Genomic DNA, 20,814 nt, shown 5'->3' on the forward strand with positions numbered 1-20,814 from the left:
TGTTTTGTTTCTTAAATTCCACATATGAAGTCATAGAGTATTTGTCTTTCTCTGATGGACTCATTTCACTTAGCTTTATACTTTCTAGTTCCATCCACGTTGTGCCAAATGGGATGTTTTTTTTATTTTGATATAGTCCCAATAGTTTATTTTTGCTTTTTTCCCTTGTTTTGGGAGACATATCTAGAAAAATGTTACTATGGCCAATGTCAGAGAAATTACTGCCTGTGCTTTCTCCCAGGATTTTTATGGTTTCACATTTAGGTCTTTAATCCATTTCGAGTTTATTTTTGTATACAGTATAAGGAAGTGATCCATTTTCATTCTTTTGCATGCGTACCCTGGTTTCTTAATTACCCTTTATTTCTTGGCTTCACTAAATATTAATTTTTGAAAAATATTAATATTTTCTCTCAAATCCCTTGCACCATAAGGTCCATGTCTACTAGGTGAGGAGTTTTAGCTAGCTAAAATACTCTAATGTGTATGTATCCCAAATAATTATGGCTTCAGTGAATAATGTCCTTTGAGTTCCATTTTTTCTTTTAAAGGTTTTCTATAATTTTTTTAGTACATTTAAAACTTTTTTCTCTTTTATGCAAAAATGGATTTCCCATCTAACTAAACTTTCTTTTTTCAGATGTACTCATTTTTAAAGACAAGACTTCTATAAATAGCCACACCCTTTTTGCAAAATATTGTTATGCCAGAAGGAAGACTTTTTGAAAATCCACCATAAATAAAAATAAAATCAATTTTGGAGAGTTGCTGTAAGTTTTCTTTTAGTAGTTAAGGGTAAGCAGAAAAAATTCTGATTCTCTTCTCATATAATGTGTTCCATTGTATAAAAGTGTAATGCGGTGCTCACTTTGGTGGCACATAGAGTGAAATCAGAATGAGACAGAGATTAGCATGGCCCCTGCGTTAGGATGACATGCAAATTTGTGAAGAGTTTCTTAGTTTTGTACACAGTTAAATATTTAACTCTGCCTGCTTATTTTGTGTTTATTCTGGGCTGAAAAAGACTTTGCCAAAACATTAAAGACCATTCTTTTCACTAAAGAAGGAAAAAAGTATAATGTTAACATTGTATAAGAATTGGTATTTTGAAAAATAGGTTACGGGTGCCTAGATGGCTCAGTTGTTTAAGTGACTCCTGGTTTTGGCTCTGGTCATGATCTCAGAATTGTTCCTCGCTGAGTGTGGAAACCCAGTGAGATTCTGTCTCTCTCTCTCTCCCTCTCCCTCTCTCTGCACCTCCCAACACATCCGTCCCCTGCTCACACACTCTCTCTCTCCAAAGGAAAAAAAAAAAGACTAAATTACAGAACACGGCTAATATGACTCTCTTAAATATTCATCGTAAGTCCATATCTTACCATATGAATGGATTTCCACTACTAAAGTGTTCAGTTTTAAAGTGTTTGGTTTGGAAGTATTCATCCAACATGAATGATTGAAACAGAACTCATTCAAAGACCTGGATTCTGGTCCTCATTCTGCCATATGCTATGAGGTCTTAGCTAAGATACTTTCCCTGGACCTTTGTTTCCACATCTGAAAACTGAAGATTCTAAATTCGATCCTCTGTTAATTAATGGCTTATACTCCCATAACTCGATGTCAAAGAGTTCTGGGACTATCCTTCAGAAGTCTCAAATTGTTAGAGGAACAAAATCATTTCTGATTTACAGGTGAAGAAACTGGGGTTCAAATAACCTTAAACAACGTGTCCAAAGTCAGGATGCTAAACCATGGACTGGCAGATCCCTTACCCAGGTCTTTCTGATGCTAAAGCTCGTGCTTTTAGTTCTACCTCCAAGGCAAATCTCTCCTTTCAGAAGTCCCAGAGGAGAAGAACCTCTGGATTCCGTACTATTAGCATGAAATCTATACCTTGTAGAAGAGCCTCACAAGAGAAAGTACTGTAGTGCTTCAGCATTGGCCTCTAGACCCTGTCCTTCAATTCACTGAGACAGGGGTTCTCACACTGTGGTCCCTGGACCAGAAGCAATAAAAATGTCAAAGACTTGCCAAAAAATGAGTTCTTGGGCCTCACCCTATACATCCGATACTGAATCAGAAACTCTGGGAATGGAACCTGGCCCTCCGTGTTTTAACAAGCCCTCCCATGATTCAGTTACGCAGGGCAGTTTGAGAACCACTGCACTGAGGTGTGACCTTGGAAATGTATGGAAGAACTCTGAGCTCCAGCCTCTAGCTCTGACATCCTAGGGTCCACCTATGACCTAACTTATGAATTAACAGGGGGGATAGCTCATATTCTACCCCTAATTTTAAGGACTGATACCCACAGAGTGAAGGAGAAGGCAGATGAGGAAGATGACGAGAACAGCCTTTTGTATGTCCCCCAAGTAGCCAGAGTAACAATTGTCGTGAGGATGTATGGCAGTGATGCCTGTGACATCCCAAATTAGAACAACTTTTTTGGAGTCACTCTGAATGCAACTAGCTCTATGGGAATTTAAAAATGTATTAGGCAACTTGGAACTCAGCTCAAAGAAAGAATCAATTAAAAATGTGCATTCTGTTTCTTTAGCCCTGCTTTAAAGTCATTCAGGAGAGAGTTTCTGGGAAAGGAGTCTAAGAGATCTGTTTTGCAAACTGCAACAAAGTAATATCTCACTTCCCAGGAGTTAACCCCCCACCCCAACCCCCCCAGGAGATGACATATATTTTGGGATCCATTTCCACCAGAGATGACATAACCAGCCTTCCAGGTAGCTTCAGGAACTCATGTTTCCCCAGCTTAGCAATGACTCAGCGGATGGCAGGGAGTATGAATGGCTTTAAGTACCATACTGGCGCCAAGGGTCATATTTTCATTATTTATTAAACATGTTTCTGGCCCATTGCCTAAGTTCCTATAACTCTATTCTTACGTGGTGCACAACTTGGGTCAGAGATCTCTTCATTCGGCCTGGTTCTAAGGTTAGAAAGATACCATTTTTCACTTGTGTTATTGAAGCTAGTCAGGCATTATCAGAACGCCTGTCAAATGAGAGTTGACTGAAGGAGTGCACAAGGTTAAATCTGGTTTATAAAGAACGGTGATGGGGAGCCTGGGGGACCTCAGGGTTGTGGGATTGAGCCCCACTAAGGCTCTGTGCTGAGCATGTGGAGCCTGTATAAGACTCTCTCTCTTTCCTTCTGTCCCCCTTCCCCTGCGTTTTCTCTCTCTAAAATAATAAACAAATAAATATTTTTTTAAAAATAAAGAACAGTGATGGTTGCACACCATCTTATTTATTTCTGTCGTGATGGGGAAGGACGCCCGCCAACAAGTTCTGAACAGTTACTATGTCCCAAATGCTTTATGTATGTTTGTCTCATTGAATCCTCACAGCAACCCTGTGAGGTTGGAGTTTTGGGTACTATTTTGTAGACAAGCAAGCTGAGGCTGAGCGTCCTGAAATCGCACAGCTGATAAAATGGCAGGGCCAGGAGTGCGACACAATTCTTAATCTCTCACTGTCCTTGTTGTCTGAAATGGGATTTAGTACGTGGACAAAATGCCTCCTCAGAACTGGGGCTCCGAGTATGGCCTTGAAACAAGTTGATGTTCAAGAATCGTAGACCCTGGAGCACCTGGGCATCTCAGTCATTAAGCATTGGCTTTCTCCTCAGGTCGTGGTCCCGGGATCCTGGGATCCAGCCCCGCATCGGGCTCCCTGCTCAGTGGGCAGCCTGCTTCTTCCTCTGCCCTTTTTCTGCCCTAAGGAATCATAGATGGTACGTTGGAATAACAGAGGCAACTGATTTGGGTGGATAAATGGGGAAAAAGTAAGCATACTTTTTTTTCTTCTTTGGAGAGAGAAAGAGATTACATGTGGGGGTGGTGGGGTTGAAGAGAGCAGAGAAAGATGGAGAATCTTAAGCAGGCTCCGCGGGCAGCACAGAGCCCTCCACACGGCTTGATCTTATGACCCCCCCATATCGTGACCTGAGCCAAATCAAGAGTTAGATCCTTGACTAAGCCACCTAGCTGCCCCTAAATTCTAATACGTTTTGTTAATTTGTTCTGTCAAATATTTTAGGCATATAAAATCACCTATGGATATGTCGCTCGTATACCTTTAATGTGTATAAGAGAGAGATGTCATAAAGACTCACGCATCTATAGCCCAGTTCTGGGTTCATTTCTTCACTGTATCTTTGACCCACAAATAACCCCTGTCCTGAATTTTTTGTTTGGTTTTTCCTTGCTTTTCTTTATGGTTTTATTATATGTCTTTGTATATGTATGTGTAAAATATATTATTAACTTTGTTTCTAAACATTATATATGTAAGGTATTATACTGAAAGCATACTTCTGAAATATGCTTTTTTTTAAAATTTAACATTATGCTCCTGGATTTATCTATTTTTGTCACATAGAGCTATAATTCATTCATTTTCTCTGCTGTATTTTTGTCCTGTCATATCAGTAGACATGTGGATTATTTCCAGTTTTTGATCATCACTATGCTACCATGGACAGTCTTAAACAGGTCTCTTGATCACACGTATATTTGTCTACATACATACTCCCTAGAAGTAAATTGCTGAGTTTTACGGTATGCATGTGTTCACCTTGATAAGACAATGTCAAGTTGTTTTCTGAAGACTTGGACCTCTTTATAATGCTACAAGCAATAGTTAAGCATTTGTATATCCCAGCATTTGATAGCGTCACACTTTTTCATTTCATTTTCTAGTTTGGTGGGTGCAAAATGGTAGCCTATAGTTTCAACTGGCAGTTTCTCCACAACTGATTTGGTTGAATGTCTTTTCATAGTCTTATTGGCTTTTCTGGTTTCCTCATCGATGAAATATATACTTGGCTCTCAAATCCTCTACTCTCTCAACCCTGCTAGGTCCACAGTTTGGATGAAGAATTGCAGACACATGAGAAGTGGTGAAGGAAATGAGGAATGGGGTAAAATGTGCATCCCAAGAAGAGAAGACATCATGTTTGAAAGCCCTGAACTCAACAAGAATGCTGTGTGTTTAAGAAACCAACGGAATCCCACCCAACACAGGGATGAAAGGCAAGCTTTGACTTCAAGGTGAGAGAGTTCTGAAACTGAAACATATTTCAAGACAGACCACCCTGTAGTAATTTTCAGGTCAATATCCAGACACTGGTTATATGACTCTGGAATCCCTTCGCCACATAAGGATATAAAACAGCTGAGAGAGTAGAAGTGCAGGAATGATTTGTGGAGATGAGTTTTTGGAGGGAGAACTGTTTCCTTTAATCCTTCGGGGGGAGGACAGTGCTACCCTTTTACCTCAAGACTGGAGAGAAGGACCGTAGTTGGACCAGGAGGAGAATTTGATGTGTATTCTGAGGGACATGACATTCAGAGGACATGGTAGATGATGTCAAGTCATGCTTTAAAAAGTGAAAATGACTTTAAAATGTGAAATGACTGTCGCTGTCCACAGCTACCCACTAGGAGAGAGGCCAGAAGTGGGAACAGCTTGACTTCCACATCTGGTAGAGCATCTTTCCATTATACTGGCCAGGGGTTAAAAACAAAAAAAGGAATCCTCTCTTCACCTCTCTTTGCTTGCTTCAACCCCCTGGTGGAGTCAGAGATTGAGCAGAGTGCAGGGTGTGGAGGAGGTGGGAGTTGCAGGTGGGGAAAAAGGAAGCAGCCTGACCTGGCCCCGCCTCCACAAGCAGCCAGCCCACATGGGACTCCAGCCTGGGGATGAACACAATTTCATCTTTTTTTTTTTTTTTTTTAATTTTTTTTTTTTTAAGATTTTATTTATTTATCAGAGAGAGAAGGGGGGGGAGAGAGCGAGCACAGGCAGACAGAATGGCAGGCAGAGGCAGAGGGAGAAGCAGGCTCCCTGCTGAGCAAGGAGCCCGATGTGGGACTCGATCCCAGGACGCTGGGATCATGACCTGAGCCGAAGGCAGCTGCTTAACCAACTGAGCCACCCAGGCATCCCGAACACAATTTCATCTTAAATTGAATTTTGTGTTTTCCATCTTCTATGGGCCTGGATATTTTGAAATATTAAACTGAGAATTGTAAGGGCCTATTTAGCCAGAGCGATTCCATCTTGGATTAAACAGTCATTTTGTTGTTTATGCAGTAAAACTTAAACTGACCCTGCCCCCCACCCCCCGGGGACTTACTTAAAAGCAAGCCCGGGAAACCAGTCCCAGGTAACAAAGCCCAAATACAAGGGTGGGTCAGGCCAGGTGGAGGTATCCAATCAGTGGGGGCGCACACTGTCTCCCTAGCTATCAAGGAGTGTGCGTCCTGCCTTTTGGGGGCCAATTCGGACCAAGGTGATAGGCTAGTTCAAATATCTACTAGGGTAAATTGTAATTCAGTTGGTTACTTATGTGTGACCTAGCATGACTGTGCAGCTTTCTCTGTGTGTTACAATTTCACTGGCTACCTGTGTGTGGCCAGGCCCAACCACATGGCCTTTGCCCTTAAAAGCTAGTCTCTAAGGCACAGAGAAGTTCCCTCTTTGCAAGAGACGGCTCTGGCCGGTCAGTCTGATTCTCGATGCTTGGCGCGAAATAAAGCTTTGCTTGACCTTCGCTTTGTATCAGTCTCGCTCCATTGACCATGCATCCAACAAGAGTATGTGTTTGATACTGGAAGTGGCCATAACATTTTCTGTTACCCAGTAGGAAACCAAAAAGCCGTTGCAACTCCTGGCATCTTTGTCCAAGTGTGAAAGAAGAGACAGGAAAGGCTAAAGGAACAGTGGGAGACAGATACTAAGTTGTTTCCTGATCAAGTTCTAGGAGTTCTGATGTTCAACATCAATGTAATTAGAGAGCGGCAAGAGAAGAGATTGTTGGGAAGGTGGCCAGATGAAAGAGTCACATGGGGATCTGGGACTCAAGGCCCTTGAAAGCCATTCAAGAGTTCCACGTAGGGGAATTTTGTGACCAAAATTGTGCCTTTATTTTTTTTTTTTAAAGGCCTCTAGTTCAGGGTATATAATCATTTGAAGGGCAGTAGAGGTAAGGGTTGCCCAGAGCAGGCCTTCTTTTAGGTGAAATATCATAGGGGCTCAAGTCCAGATTAGTGGCAGTGAAGGTAAAAGAAATGGAAGGTTCGGAGAGAAGTGATAAGCTTGCTAGTCTTTGATGATGGGACTCGTGTGGGAAGTGAAGATTGGTTCCTACATTTCCGATTGGAGCCACAAAATAATCAACAGTGCCATTTCCAGAGATGAGGAATTCTTTTGATCCTTCAGTATTCTTGGGAGACACACAGGGTAGATGGTAGTAGCATCTGCTTCTTACTGCTGTGGTGACTAATGCTCCAGAAAGCCAGTTATTTTGCTGAAATCCACACAACTCATTACATGCTGGGAGCTTCTACTTCAAATGACAGTGCTTGAACTAGTTCCCTTTGATTCCATTTAGAAACAAATGCCCAGCCAGAGGTGGAGTTAAGTGTGTAATTTAAAGGGAGAGAGGCACCTGGCTGACTCAGAAGAGTGTGCAATTCTTGATCTTAGGGTCATGAGTTAAAGCCCCACATTGGGTCTAGAGATTATTTTTTTAAAAGGGATATACTTCAAAAATAAAGAAAGAAAGAAAGAAAGAAAAGGAAGAGGGAAAGAAACTAGGTCATGATATAGTCCTCAAGCTTAAAATATTTAGACATTTAACCATTTCAGCAAAAGATAATTACACTTCTTGGACTCATGGAAACATTCCTTGAAACTCTCGATTTCAATACAGTTGAGAAAACTCTTAACTGGCCTAGGTAACCTTTTGCTTCTCTCTCAGCCACAGGACTCTTGCATTTTTTAAAATTTATTTTATTTTTTTTTAGAGCACGATTTCTCAATCCTTAATGTGCACATGAATCACATGGGGATCTCGTTAAAATGCCAATTCTGCTTCAGTAGGTTTGGGGTGGGGCTCAAGATCCTGCATTTTTTAACTGGCTCCCAGGGTATGCCCAGCCTGCTAGTCTGACTTTTAGAAAAGCAAGGTTTGAGATGAGCCCAGAACTTCTCGGAGTAGTGGTGGGCACTGAGAAAGATCAAAGGGAAAGGACCCCAAGGAATCCCAGAAATGTAATTATGTCGGGGATAAACAGCACTGCACCTTGCAAAAATGGCGAGGCAGACACATTTTCCCAGGCCTGTTTCCGCTTTGCAAAATTCCTTTCCTCATTCAGCACTTTGCCTATGCTGTAGTCCCTTTCCGTGTATTAACTAACCAGTCCTTGTCTAGGGTCACACTGGAAAGCGGGTTTTTCCTGTTACCCTTCTGCATACTCTGCCCAGAAGGCTGCGTTTGCACCTGCACTTTCAAGTTTCAAGACCCAGAAGAATAAAATATTAAATGTGGAACAACAGGCAAAACATGTAAAATATTCGACATAGACAAATCCTGGAAAAGAGGAGAAACTGCCCGTTCATGTGGCTTTTCCTGTAGGGAACATTTTATCCTGCTTCATTCCCTGGGTCTCCTTAAAACCAATCTTTAAGACATTAAATATTAAAAAGGGAAGTATTTCTCTCCAAAGGGTATCTGTTGGTATTTTTGCCTGTACTCTCCTCGCTCTGAAATGATGTAGGGTGCAGAGTCTTGGAGCTCTCACTGAGTTGAGGGGTAAACATGTGGGGACGGACTGGACTAGACTGAATTGTTCTGATTGACCTTGCTGAGTTTAGAGCCAGCAGGAGATGTCAGACTCTGCTCTTGCTTTTGTCATTTACAACCTCTGTGACCTTGGGCAAGGCCTTTCTCATTTTCAGTTTTGGTGTTTTTTGGTTTTTGGGTTTTTTGTTTTTTTTTTTTTTTTTACATGTAAAATGAAACAATGGGGCAGAATGCTGTCATTCTCTTTCTGGCTCTAAAAACTTTGTCTCTGACTTTGTTCCCAGTGAACCGGGAAAGGGGGAAATCTTCAAGCTCCCAGTTACAGTGGCTGGCCATCAGAATCACTTTGGAGAGCTTTAAAAAATATCGAGGCTCCTCCTACCCTGCTCTGATCACTTGTGGTTGCCTCCTTGGAAACTGTTTCCACAAGTTCCCCAGGTAGATTCCGTCCATCAGATAAATTTGGGAATCACCAAACCAAGCCACAAGGGGGCGCCTGGGAGATACCAAGTGCCGTCTCAGTTGCTTTAAAACCATTTTGAATATTAAAAATAGAAATAAAATCGATTTGTCATTTCCATACCTAATTTTGTCTCATATAACCTGAAAATGTGGTTGAAAGTATCTCTTACTCTTTGGTATTTGGGGTTTAATTTTCTTCTGCGAGAGGTAAAACTATAGGTAAGAGGTATTGTTAAATAACAAAAATTCAACAGAGTAAGTTTGAAATCTAATTGTCCTCATTAAAGGATCGGGAATCTGGCAGCATCCCATCTAGCGAGTAGTATTTTCGTAGAACGAGGGTGGAGCGAGAAAATTATTAGCAAAAGAAAAGGACTGTTGAGAGCAAGCCACGGGTCTTACGCAGATTTACCTTATCTTTATGAGACCCAGAGGGCCCTTACGGCGCTCGTGGGCACTGACTCATTGGCTACAGTTGAGACTACATTTCTTTTCTTTTCAAGATTTTATTTATTTATTTATTTGACAGACAGAGATCACAAGTAGGCAGAGACAGAACCGGGGAAGCAGGCTCCCCGCTGAGCAGAGAGCCCGATGCGGGACTCGATTCCAGGACCCTGAGATCATGACCTGAGCTAAAGGCAGAGGCTTAACTCACTGAGCCACCCACCCTACATTTCTGGGGGAGGTTGAATCTAAGCTAAACTTGACACTAAGCTAAGGAGGGGGTAGGGTCTGAGGATATCCTTAGGAGGAAGATGAGAGATGTTTGGAAAACAAAGGTTGCTCTGCTATGTAGAGAAGTGTCTTAGGTAAAGAGGAATTTATTTGAATAGCTGTCTTCCTGGTGTAAGCCCGCCGCTGAGGGGGGAGTAAAGAGCGTTTCCTGAATCTGCTGGGTTTTGATGGCTTTTAACTCAAAATAATGTTCCTGACAAAGTGGTCCATCTTGGGGTGGTCTGCCCTTGGCCCCTATAATCTAAAGCTTTTAGAAAAATGTTTACTATATAATTAGCATCTAATATACGTCCGTGATTCATGCTGCTGTGTTGTCATCATCGTCTTATCTTGGCAGGACTTTTCCCCACTCAGTTCCGCGGACCTAAATCCCACATTCCACCTCATGGTCCGTGTGTCTCAGACACGGCATCCAGCTGGTAATGCTCCTCCCTCTCTTGGATCGGGCATCCCCACAGATGCATCCTTCATCGAATCACTCATTATTTTACTTCCAGACCCCCACAATGTCTTCCTGAAAGTCTCTCTCCTTCCATGAGCGATCGTTTTAAAATACAAATCCGATAATGTTTTCCCACGAACAAAATCACATCACTGGCTGTATGCAATTTATTGTCAAAGGGTGCTAAAAATCAGTGTGTTGTGTGTGTATTTGAAGCGAGAATGATAAAGCCAATGAGACAAAATGTTAATGATACACAAATCTGGGGGTGCCTGGGTGGCTCAGTTGGTTACGCGTATGTCTGACTTCGGCTCAGGTCTCTCTCTCAGGGACCTGAGATAGAGCCCTACGGGCGGACTCTGCATTCAGTGGGAGTCTGCTTGTCCCTCTGTGAACCCCACCCCTGGCTAGTGCACGTGCCTCCACGAGCTCTCTCTCTCTTGCTCTCTCTCTCTCAGATATGTAAGAAAATCTTAAAAAAAAAAAATAGACAAACCTGGATAAATGGTATGCCAGTGTTTTATGTACTCTTTTTTTTTAATTGTTGTGACTTTTTATAAATTTGAAATGATTTTCAAAACAAAACACTTCACTGGCTTACCTACTTCCGACTCATCTCCTGCTAGTTTCCCTCTTTGATGTCTAAGCTTCAGCCATAATACATGATTGTAGTTCTTCACTTTTGCACTTGAGTGTTCACTAATTTGGAATGCTGTGGTTTTTACCACTTGTCTACCAGGAAAACTCCTATTTATACTTCAATACCCAGCATATAATACCTCTTATATGATGCCTGTGTTTTTTGACAGAATTAATCACCTGACTCCCTTGGGCTGACTGTGTTTCTCATTTTGACTCCTGTGCCCTTTTCTCACATAGTACAATTAGTCTGTGTCTTATACTAAACTCAGAAGATTTTGAAGAACAGAGTCCCCAAGTCTTATACATTATTGTACCCTGGAGCCTATAATCCCAATTTCTGACCTCTTGCACTCCTACAGACATTTGTATTTGCCAGGCCGTGCTGGTTCCTCACCTTTTGCCATTTGCAGTGGCTACAGTGACTCTGAATTTGCTGTGGCTTCCTGTTGTTCCCAGCTGAAGCTTGGTTCCTGGCTACGCTCCTCAATTTTTCTTTTTTTTTTTTTTTTAAACTTTTTCCACATGTGGAGGAAGTGAGCCATTACTGATGAGAAGTTGAAATCCTGTGGTCTTCATTGTCTTATAGACAGACCTCCTCCAACCAGAGGGACCTCCTTCTCTTACTCAATTTTTAAAAAAGATTTTATTTTTTTTTAGAGAGAGAGAGAGAGAGCATGAGTGGGGGTGGGGGGAACAAAGAGAGAGAGGGAGAAGCTGACTCCCTGCTAAGCAGGGAGCCCCATGGGGACCTGAGATCATGACCTGAGCCCAGGGCAGATGCTTAACCAACTGAACCACCCAGCACCCCTCCTTCCCCTACTCTATTTCTGTGTTTTGGAACCAGTTACTTTATCTCTTGGAAGGCTTAGATTTCTCATTTATAAAAAGATACACTTTACTTCAATACGCTTGGTAAGAGATTTGGGTACAGGAGGAAAAATACTTTTTTCACTACTCTTCTAGGTTCTTGGCTGAGACTCTTGAAGAGGAGTAAATATGCCCCCCTAATATATGCCTCTTTGGCATAAGTAGTATCTTCAGCTGGCTATGCTTAAGAAACTGAAGACACAAGATAAACTCTGAAAACAAGTAAAGGTTACTGTTCTGTAAGGGACATTTACATTTATAAGGGACATTGCCATTTGTGAGGGTGTCTTTCTGTACCAGGGAGAGGATGACTTAAAATTCGGGAAACTTTCATCAGTGGCGAAGACGTCACTTAAATCTGCATAACAACCCTACTCTTGCATACCATGCTTTTCCTGGTAAGCTCCCATAGCTGGCTTTCTACCTCTTATATCTTTCTTTTGTCTTAAGCTGAAAATGGTATTTAAGGGTGTGGGGGGTGTGGTCTTGGCCAAGAACCTAGATGGGAAGAGGGAAATTATTTTTCCTCCCCAATACCACATTGTAATGTAAGACAGATTAACGAAAGAAAAACAATCGGAAATATAATAACATACATCCCTCCTGTAGGCATGCAGAGACCAGGAAGACTGGGCAACTCCCTGAAATGGCTCCAGCCGCCACCTTAAAAACCATCATCAGCTAATGACAAAAGAAAGATGTTTGGGGAAGGCAGGGAAACTAATTATGGGAGGCTGCCGGAAAAAGCACAGTAAACAGAGGGTAAGGTTGTTATGCAGATTTAAGTCAGACCTTTTCCGTTGATAAGTTTCTAGAGATTTGGATATTGTCTTCTCTTGCTGATACGGAGAGCGAGACACCCTTATAAATGGAGGTATTCCTTATAAATGTAAACATCCCTCAGAAAAGGTCAATTTCTTCTTCTATGTCTGCAGCTTCTCAAAACTAATCAGCCTAAAATAATCTTTATGCCAAAGAGGCATATTTTGAGGTAGCATATTCTGCTCCCTCTCTTTTACATTTTATTTTCTCTTCCCTTTGCTTTGGCTTTCTGTTAAGACAGGTCATTTCACAGAACCATTTGTGCTAACTTGTCAAAGTTCGTCATCAAATGTTAATAGAAACAAGTCATTTCTTGAGAGTTATTTAAATCGAAGACCAGTATGCCCCTAGTGGGAGGTGTGTATATCTCTTGGGATTTTTATGTTTTCATTCTGTGGAGATTTTAGGGTATGGCAAGCTTAGCCCTTTGTATAGTAATAAATGACCCTTCTAAAATTTCAAGTTCTCATTGCGTGGTTTTTACTACCATTTAAGGCCATATGTTTTGTGCCTAAAGAACAAAGGGATCCCTCAAAGAAGAAGAATGATTGGCAGTAATACAGACTCACTCTGAAGTACAACTTTCAGGAAACGTCAGCTATTTCCATCTTGACCTCAGTCTGTACTTTCTAATTGATTAAGTTTTTTCCAGCTTATCTCTTAACTCGGGCAAAAGACCCTAAGGGCAAACCATCCCGTGATGGGAACTGAAACTGCCTCCTCAGGTAACAAGGACTGCACTGAGCCCACAAGACCCTGCATAATTGACCCCAAGACAAAGATAGACCTGACCTTTACTGCCCACCAGCATGTACCCACTGACCTTTGTCGCACATTTTCCTTATATAAACCTGGAAGTATTTTCCACACTTTGGAGACTGTCTTTGAGATGCTGTCCTCTGTCTTCCTGGTGGTGGCCTTCCTGAAATAAATTCCTTTCCTTTTTCACCACCATGTGTCTCTCTGCCCTTGGATTTGGTCAGCAGCAGGTGGCTAAACCCTGTCTGTTTGGGCCCTGGGGGCCAGATGCTCTTGCACTCCTGGGCCCCCATCTACAACTTGAAGGGACCGAGTATTTTCTACAGTGACGAGATAGGTCATATGCCTAAAATTTCCTTGTTAGGAGCATAAGAAGTGTGAGTCTGGAATGAAAGCTTCATAGTAGCAGAGACCCGGCCTGTCTTACTCCGTACTCCATTCCAGGGCCTCAGACAATGCCGGACTCTACCAGGAGCTCAACACATATTTGGGGAAAGAATAAATGAATGAGATCAATAGCCTATTTAGGGAAATGTCAGAGCTCTGGAAACCCAAATACATTAAAGCAAGTGAAAAGGGGAACCCTGAAGAGACCGGTTCTTCAATGCCCCAGATTTGTCACCAGGAGACCACCTGGTCCTTCTGCTTGATCCATAATGAAGATGCTCGGCCTCACCGGCTCAAGGCCTCCCCACGATGGATATTTTCCACCTGTTTCCGGAATCCGACGTTGTAACAGTACTTCTTGGTCTCTGTGCGTTCTGCTGTTACCTGCATGCTGCAGTTTTTTAAGCCCAGGGTTTTCTGGGGTAGTTCTGCTGTAATAACGGGCTAAGTTACTGACAACTGTTCCCTTTGTCATCTTCTCTTTATCAACACAGTGCAGTTTCCTGTACCCATCAGTGATGGAGAAGTGATACAGCTGACAGTATTACATGTGAGTAAGCCAAAGGTATCTCATAGCAATCTTCTGGCTCATATCCTCTTACTTTCTTCGTATTTTAAATGATTTGCAGTTTTTTTTTTTTTTTAAGAGATCCATTTTATTTTCTTGTTGAGTTCCTGTTGATCTGCTTATCTCTGATATCCTGAAGACTTTGCTTTTTTCTCCCTGCCCCAGCTCTTCCAGTCTGGGGAATTGATAAATGACAATGTTGGGGCCATAGGGGGAGAGACAGGCCTTAAGAGGTGCTGTATAAATCATCAAAATGTGATGTACTATACCTTCTCGGCATAAACTGGAAATTAAAAAAAAAAAAAAAGTGCTGCAAATAGAATTGCTTTCTTTGGGCTTAAACCGGATTGGCAGCAACAGAGATTCTGCTGTGGGCTGAAGTCATTTTCTACTTTGGCACTACTCAGTCCATGGGGAATGGTGGAGTCATGATTTAGCAGCAAGGTTTTGGGAGCAGGCCAGCATCTACATCTGTTCTGAACTGTCAGTGGACTGGAAAAATGCTTGAAAAAAAGCCAGAGGACAGAGGTAAAGGAGAACACAAAACCTTTAATCTGAAAAAAGGCCACAAAAATGGCTTGATCAATTACAAGGAGATTGGATTTAGAGGGAAGTTTTTATAGAAATAAAATCTATACAGCTCTTCTTTGTCTTTATCTATTAAGTTCCTCTGTCTCGTGATACAAGAATCACAACCCGTAATGAAACAAGAAAATCTTATTAGGAAGGACTAAAGCATCACTCACCTTACTTGGGATGAGTCTTAACCATTGAAGCACGATGCGTTGGTAACACCTCTTGGACATTCAGTGAATTGCATAATGGATTGCTTTTCACCAAATGCGTGACTATACCATCTTAAAGGAATCCGCAGAGCGGTGTTGTTTTCTTTGCTGTTTTTATTTGCTTGTTTTACATCAAGAGGTACTCCATGTCGGAAAGACCATGATTGGGCAAGAATGTGGCAGATTTACTGGAAAGAATGTGGAAGCAGACTGGCCTGGGTTCAGATTTCAACTCCATCATCTCCTGGGGGTGGGACTTCTGGCAAGTTCCTCTCTGGTGACTTTTTCACCTTTAGAATAATAATATCTAATTCACAGCATTGTTGTGAAGCTTAGGGGAGTCCATGGGCATACAGAAAGCGTGGGATAAATGTTTGCTTTCTCTCTATGCTCTAAGAGTGCCCTTTCCTTCTGTCTCATTGCTCTGCACACATTTGCATATCCAGAATCTTGATTTCCAGAGAAGGTATTTGTCTGATTGGAGTCAATGAACCAAGCCTGGCTTGTCTAAAGTTGAAAGCACTTTTTCCTACTAGCCAAAGGTGGTTAGAAAAACAGAGAAAACAGGCTGCATGGCCTGTACACACAGAAAGGGTGATTCTAAGTTTACTTGGAGCAGTCACAGTGGGTTTTGCAAAGAAGCAGGGCAAGGATCAAGTGGGCTATGTAGCCAAAATGCCAAGATTCTTTTTTGGAAAGACTTTATGTAATGGCAGTCAAATTTCAATAAGAAGGAAATAGAAGATTCAAACTAATAGAAATTGTAGAAATAATTTCCACAGAATTTAGGAAAAGAATTTTTTTCCCCTCAGGAAAGTACGTTACATTTTCTAATGATCTATGAGCATGTGTAAAGAAAAAAAAATAGCTTCTAGGGGTCTCAGGGCCCTATTCAACCTCTCTGAATCACAGTTGCTTTACATAACATGAAAGGATTGAAATGAAATTGATTCTAAGGTCGCTTTACCAATTTTTTAAAAGATTTTATTTATTTATTTGACAGACAATCACAAGTAGGCAGAGAGGCAGGCAGAGAGAGAGGGGGAAGCAGGCTCCCCGCTGAGCAGAGAGCCTGATGCGGGACTCAATCCCAGGACCCCAAGATCATGACCTCTGGGCAGAAAGCAGAGACTTAACCCACTGAGCCACCCAGGTGCCCTGAAAAATATTTTCTTAAATAAATGGTGTAGTCAACAGTTATAGATATTGGAACTGGGAAATTTGTCAATGCTTTGGACTGTGAGTCCTGTGGGTGGGCAGTGTTTTGTTCTGTTTTGTTTTGTTTTTCCCTTGGCTCCTGCTTGCTAGGTACGGTTTGTATTGAATGAAATGTATTGTGTATCACTCCATTACAAATCATTTTCATGGTTTTGAAAGCTGGAAGCAACTTTTACAGTTCATTTCCTCTATCAACCCCCCCCCCCCCATCCATCCCACTATTTTCTAGAAGGAACTAGAATTTAGAGAGAGGGAAAGGGAGACCGAAGAATGGCTCCCGGGACTCACAGTCCAGAATTCCTTCCACTTCACTGTTCTGGGGAAATCTTTCTGCTTCCTGACAGCGTATTTGTAACCGAGCTAAGCTGAGTTGGCTCCTTGGTAATTGATACATAAGAGACTACACCAGGTGGAGTTGTCACCCTTAAGGAACTTTATTTGCAGAAAAGAAGATCACAGGCACTAACTTCCAAAGCCACGGCTCCCTGAGTGAGGGTGAGTGCATTTCTCTTATTTAGGGGTAAGATGAATGGTCAGAAAGGGGAGTTTTTGTCACTGCAGGGAGAGGCCAGCATAAAGCTGGGCAGGGGTTCTGGGAACACATGGCCATACAGGGATCCTATATTGTGTTAATGAAGCGTGAGCTCCCCTGGGTGGAGTCTTTAACATTACAATGAGGTAGGGGTAACTGTGGACACCCCATGGTCCATGCCCACAGGTGTGAGTCTGTGGTCAGGCCCACACTGGCCGAAACTGGCCTGGAGCTCTTCCTGTTGTTTGCCTCCAAAAGATAAGGTTCACATTCCCTTGCAAAAAGGAGGGGTAATCAGAGGAGGTCTTGCTGGGGCCGGTTTTAACCTCCTTAACCCTGTGGGGCACGGTTTCAGAGTCACAGGGCTCGAAGCCCACCTCTGCACCCGCTCAGATGCCCACGTCCCCAGTACAGAGCCTCACTTTGCACATCATCCACTTAATTTCTCAGCCTTGAACAGGCTGAGGGCATGGCAGGAAATGCCAGCTGGCATGGCGCAGCACTCCCTTGAGTGAGGACTAATTTTGCCTTGCAAAACTTGCTTGCCTTTTTTCAACTGTGTCTGCACCAATATGGCTGAATTTACAAGCGCCCAGAGGATGCTTCACCATCTGCCTGTTAGTGGGGAACTGGCCTTTCTGCTCCTCCAGCAGGGTGGTGGAAGGCGTGGTGGCTGGGGGCCAGAGCGCGGAGGCCCTCCTCCTTGGATTGCATGCTGCCCGGGGAGAGGAAGCTCTGCGGAGACCGGAGACCGAGAGCCAGTGTGACAAAGGGTCTGCCCGAGTGTGCAGCAGCAAGTGTGATCTGAACACAATTGCAGCACTGTTGCAAACGGTCTCCAAAACGGTCTCCTACTACATTCCTGTCATTATTGCATTTGGACAGTCAGTTGAAAAAGGCCTGGATTAAAAAAAAAAAAAAAAAAAAAGGAAGAAAGAAAAAACAAAGAATTTTTTTTTTTTTAAAGATTTTATTTGTAAGTACTCTATCTCAACACCCACTGTGGGGCTCAAATGTACAAGGCCGAGATCAAGAGTTGCATGCTGTGGGGCGCCTGGGTGGCTCAGTGGGTTAAAGCCTCTGCCTTCAGCTCAGGCCCTGGTCTCAGGGTTCTGGGATGGAGCCCCGCACTAGGCTCTCTGCTCAGCAGGGAGCCTGCTTCCTCCTCTCTCTCTCTCTGCCTGCCTCTCTGCCTACTTGTGATCTCTATCTGTCAAATAAATAAAATATTAAAAAAAAAAAAAAAGAGTTGCATACTGTACTGACTGAGCCACCCAGGTGCTCCAAGATTTTTTTTTCTTAATTACGAAAGCACTGCCTGTTTATTGTAGAAAATTTCCAAATTACACAAAAATATAGAGAAGAAAAATAATGACGTGTATTCGATTACCATTCCAGGGGAATTATCAGAAAGTTTTTGTTATATACTTTTTATAGCTTTTAAAACATACGAATGTGAATTCTACATGTATTTATACATGTATGCTTTTACATGTATAAATACATACATGTATACATGTATGCTTTTTTCCTTCAAATATATCATAAACAATTTTGTATACCACTAGACCTTATTTAACAATATTTTTAGCAGCTGCATTGTGTCCCATCTGATGTTTATACCATATATATATTTCCCTATTGTTGGATATTTTAGTGCTCTTCAGCTTTTTGTTATTTGAAGGAATGAATGGGAAACCTTCTTATCTGGTTATTTTCATAAGCAAATCCTTGAAAACTAAATTGCTGAGTCAAAGTAATGACTAGTTTCTAGTTTAAGTTTTAATATCCATTGCCAAATTCCCTTTGAGCAAGGTTTTAGCAAGTTAGATTTCCACCAATGTAGACCATTAGCAAATTTCTCAGTGTCCTCACTACTATGGGGAGTTTGATAATGTGATAATTTTTTTATAATCTTTGATAATGTGATAAGTAAAAAAAAATGGGGTAAGTGAAAAATGTCTACCATTACACTTCAATGTAGGTTGTGGATCACTATATATTTCCTTACTTTTTAAAGTTTGTTTATTTATTCACTTATTTTTAAGATTTTATTTATATGAGAGACAGAGCATAAGCAGGGAGGAGGGGTAGAGGGAGAAGGAGAAGCAGAAGCAGACTCCCGGCTGAGTGGGGAGCCTGATGTGGGGCTTACTCCCAGGACCCTGAGATCATGACCTGGGTAAAAGGCAGAGGCTTACCCAACTGAGCCACCAGGAGCCCCTATTTATTTATTTTTTTATTACTCTCTATACCCAACATGGGGCTCGAACTCATGACCTTGAGATCAAGAGTCACATTCTCTTCCGACTAAGCCAGCCAGGCACCCTACATTTCCTTAATTTAGACCAAGCTAAGGTTACGAAAGTATAGACTTTCAGGTTCCGAGATGAAGAGAATCATACTCGGGCTATTTTTACATATATGATTTTTTATGTTCTTGTTAATTACACAAAAAGCCATGATACCATCTTTATTTTCTGTTTGCTGATAATACTTATCCCAGAGCAAATAACCCTTATATATGTTGTTATGCCCAAGTTTTCACGTTGAGAGACCACTAAGGAGCCAAGCACCGATGCAATCACATGAGGGGTTATTTGACAAGCTTAAGCTTGGGCCCAAGTATACCCGACACAGAGGAGTAGGGACTTGGACCCCGAGGTGACATGCTTAAGCTTAGGCCCACGTATACCCGAGGCAGCGGAGTAGGGACTTGGACTCCGAGCTTAGTTAAGGCAGGGGTATTTATGGGTTCCTGTTACTAAAGCAGGGTGGGGATTCCTGGAACCAAAGCAGGGTGGCAGTTTCTGGAACCAAAGCAGGGTGAGGCTTGCTAAAGCAGGGTGGGGGAAAGTTCAGTCCTTGGGCACAGGGGTCTGATATGGCCGCCGGGGCTAAGATGGCCGTACTTATGTTAAGGCTAAACCACAGGTGGGGTGGCCTTAATTTTTCTCGGCCTCCACAATGTTTGTTTGTTTTAAGAGAAAAAAGTGGTCATCTTGCCTTTTGCAGTGATGATAAAGAAATTTCCAATAATTGTTTACTTCTGTGAGTATCAGGAATGCCACTAGGAAAGTCAAGATAAATTCCTCTCTGTAGCAATATTTTGATAAAAAGGGAATGTATTTTGTATTTAATTAGGAGGGGTATTGTTGGAGTAGTTTTTTTTTTTAACTTGCTGGGAAAGAAAAATATAAAATCTTTTTGGTAGAATTACTTAAAAGATGCCAGTGAGGTTGCTTGGCTGGCTCAGTTGGTAGAGTATGTGACTCTTGAATTCAGTGTTGTATGCTCAAGTCCCATGTTGGGTGTAGAAATTATTTAAAAATAAAAGTCATTAAAAGAGAGAGAGAAATAGTGAGGACCATGGCATTTCTGCTTGGTGGGATGGTTTCAATAACTAGGAGTGAGCATAGCTAGATTGTTTTACTAAACTTAGGTGCCTAAGAGAATGACTTAGGGATTCCTAGGGACTAGGGATTCACAGTTCCTAAAGCTGAGCTGGAAAATGCATTCTAGTCAGAATTTAGTATGTCTCAGGAAGGGTTGCACTTGTTCTGAGAAGAAAACCCTCAATGGTAAAGGAGAAAAACATTTCTTTATGTTTTCTTTTTTTAAAGATTTTATTTATTTATTTGAAGAGATCACAAGTAGGCAGAGAGGCAGGCCGAGAGGGGGAAGGAAGCAGGCTCCCTGCTGAGCAGAGAGCCCGACATGGGACTCGATCCCAGGACCCTGAGATCATGACCTGAGCCGAAGGCAGCGGCTTAACCCACTGAGCCACCCAGGTGCCCCTGAAGGATTCTTTTTAAAAGTTAATGATTTACCTTTATTACAGATAGAGGTTTCTCCTGCAAATTGAACTTGCTTTTTTTTTTTTTAAAGGTTTTATTTATTCATTTGACAGACAGAGATCACAAGTAGGCAGAGAGGCAGGCAGAGAGAAGAGAGAGAGGAGGAAGCAGGCTCCCTGCTAAGC

At 42.0% G+C, this 20,814-nt stretch overlaps 1 long non-coding RNA gene and 1 other non-coding gene across 2 annotated transcripts in view; both read left to right on the forward strand.

Annotated features, from left to right (window-relative positions):
* Positions 1 to 14,905, forward strand: part of LOC116570118 — a 29,818-nt gene extending 14,913 nt beyond the window's left edge. The window contains exons 2-4 of the long non-coding RNA XR_004277289.1: positions 3,649 to 3,753; positions 4,880 to 5,071; positions 14,224 to 14,905. This is a non-coding gene — a long non-coding RNA (uncharacterized LOC116570118). The remainder of the gene's footprint in view (positions 1 to 3,648; positions 3,754 to 4,879; positions 5,072 to 14,223) is intronic.
* On the forward strand, positions 861 to 964 carry LOC116571221. Its single transcript, XR_004277787.1, has one exon. It is a non-coding gene; the product is annotated as a U6 spliceosomal RNA (small nuclear RNA).
* Positions 14,906 to 20,814: the final 5,909 nt, after the last annotated feature.

Source organism: Mustela erminea, chromosome 12, assembly GCF_009829155.1.
Source record: "Mustela erminea isolate mMusErm1 chromosome 12, mMusErm1.Pri, whole genome shotgun sequence".
Classification (NCBI taxonomy): domain Eukaryota; kingdom Metazoa; phylum Chordata; class Mammalia; order Carnivora; family Mustelidae; genus Mustela; species Mustela erminea.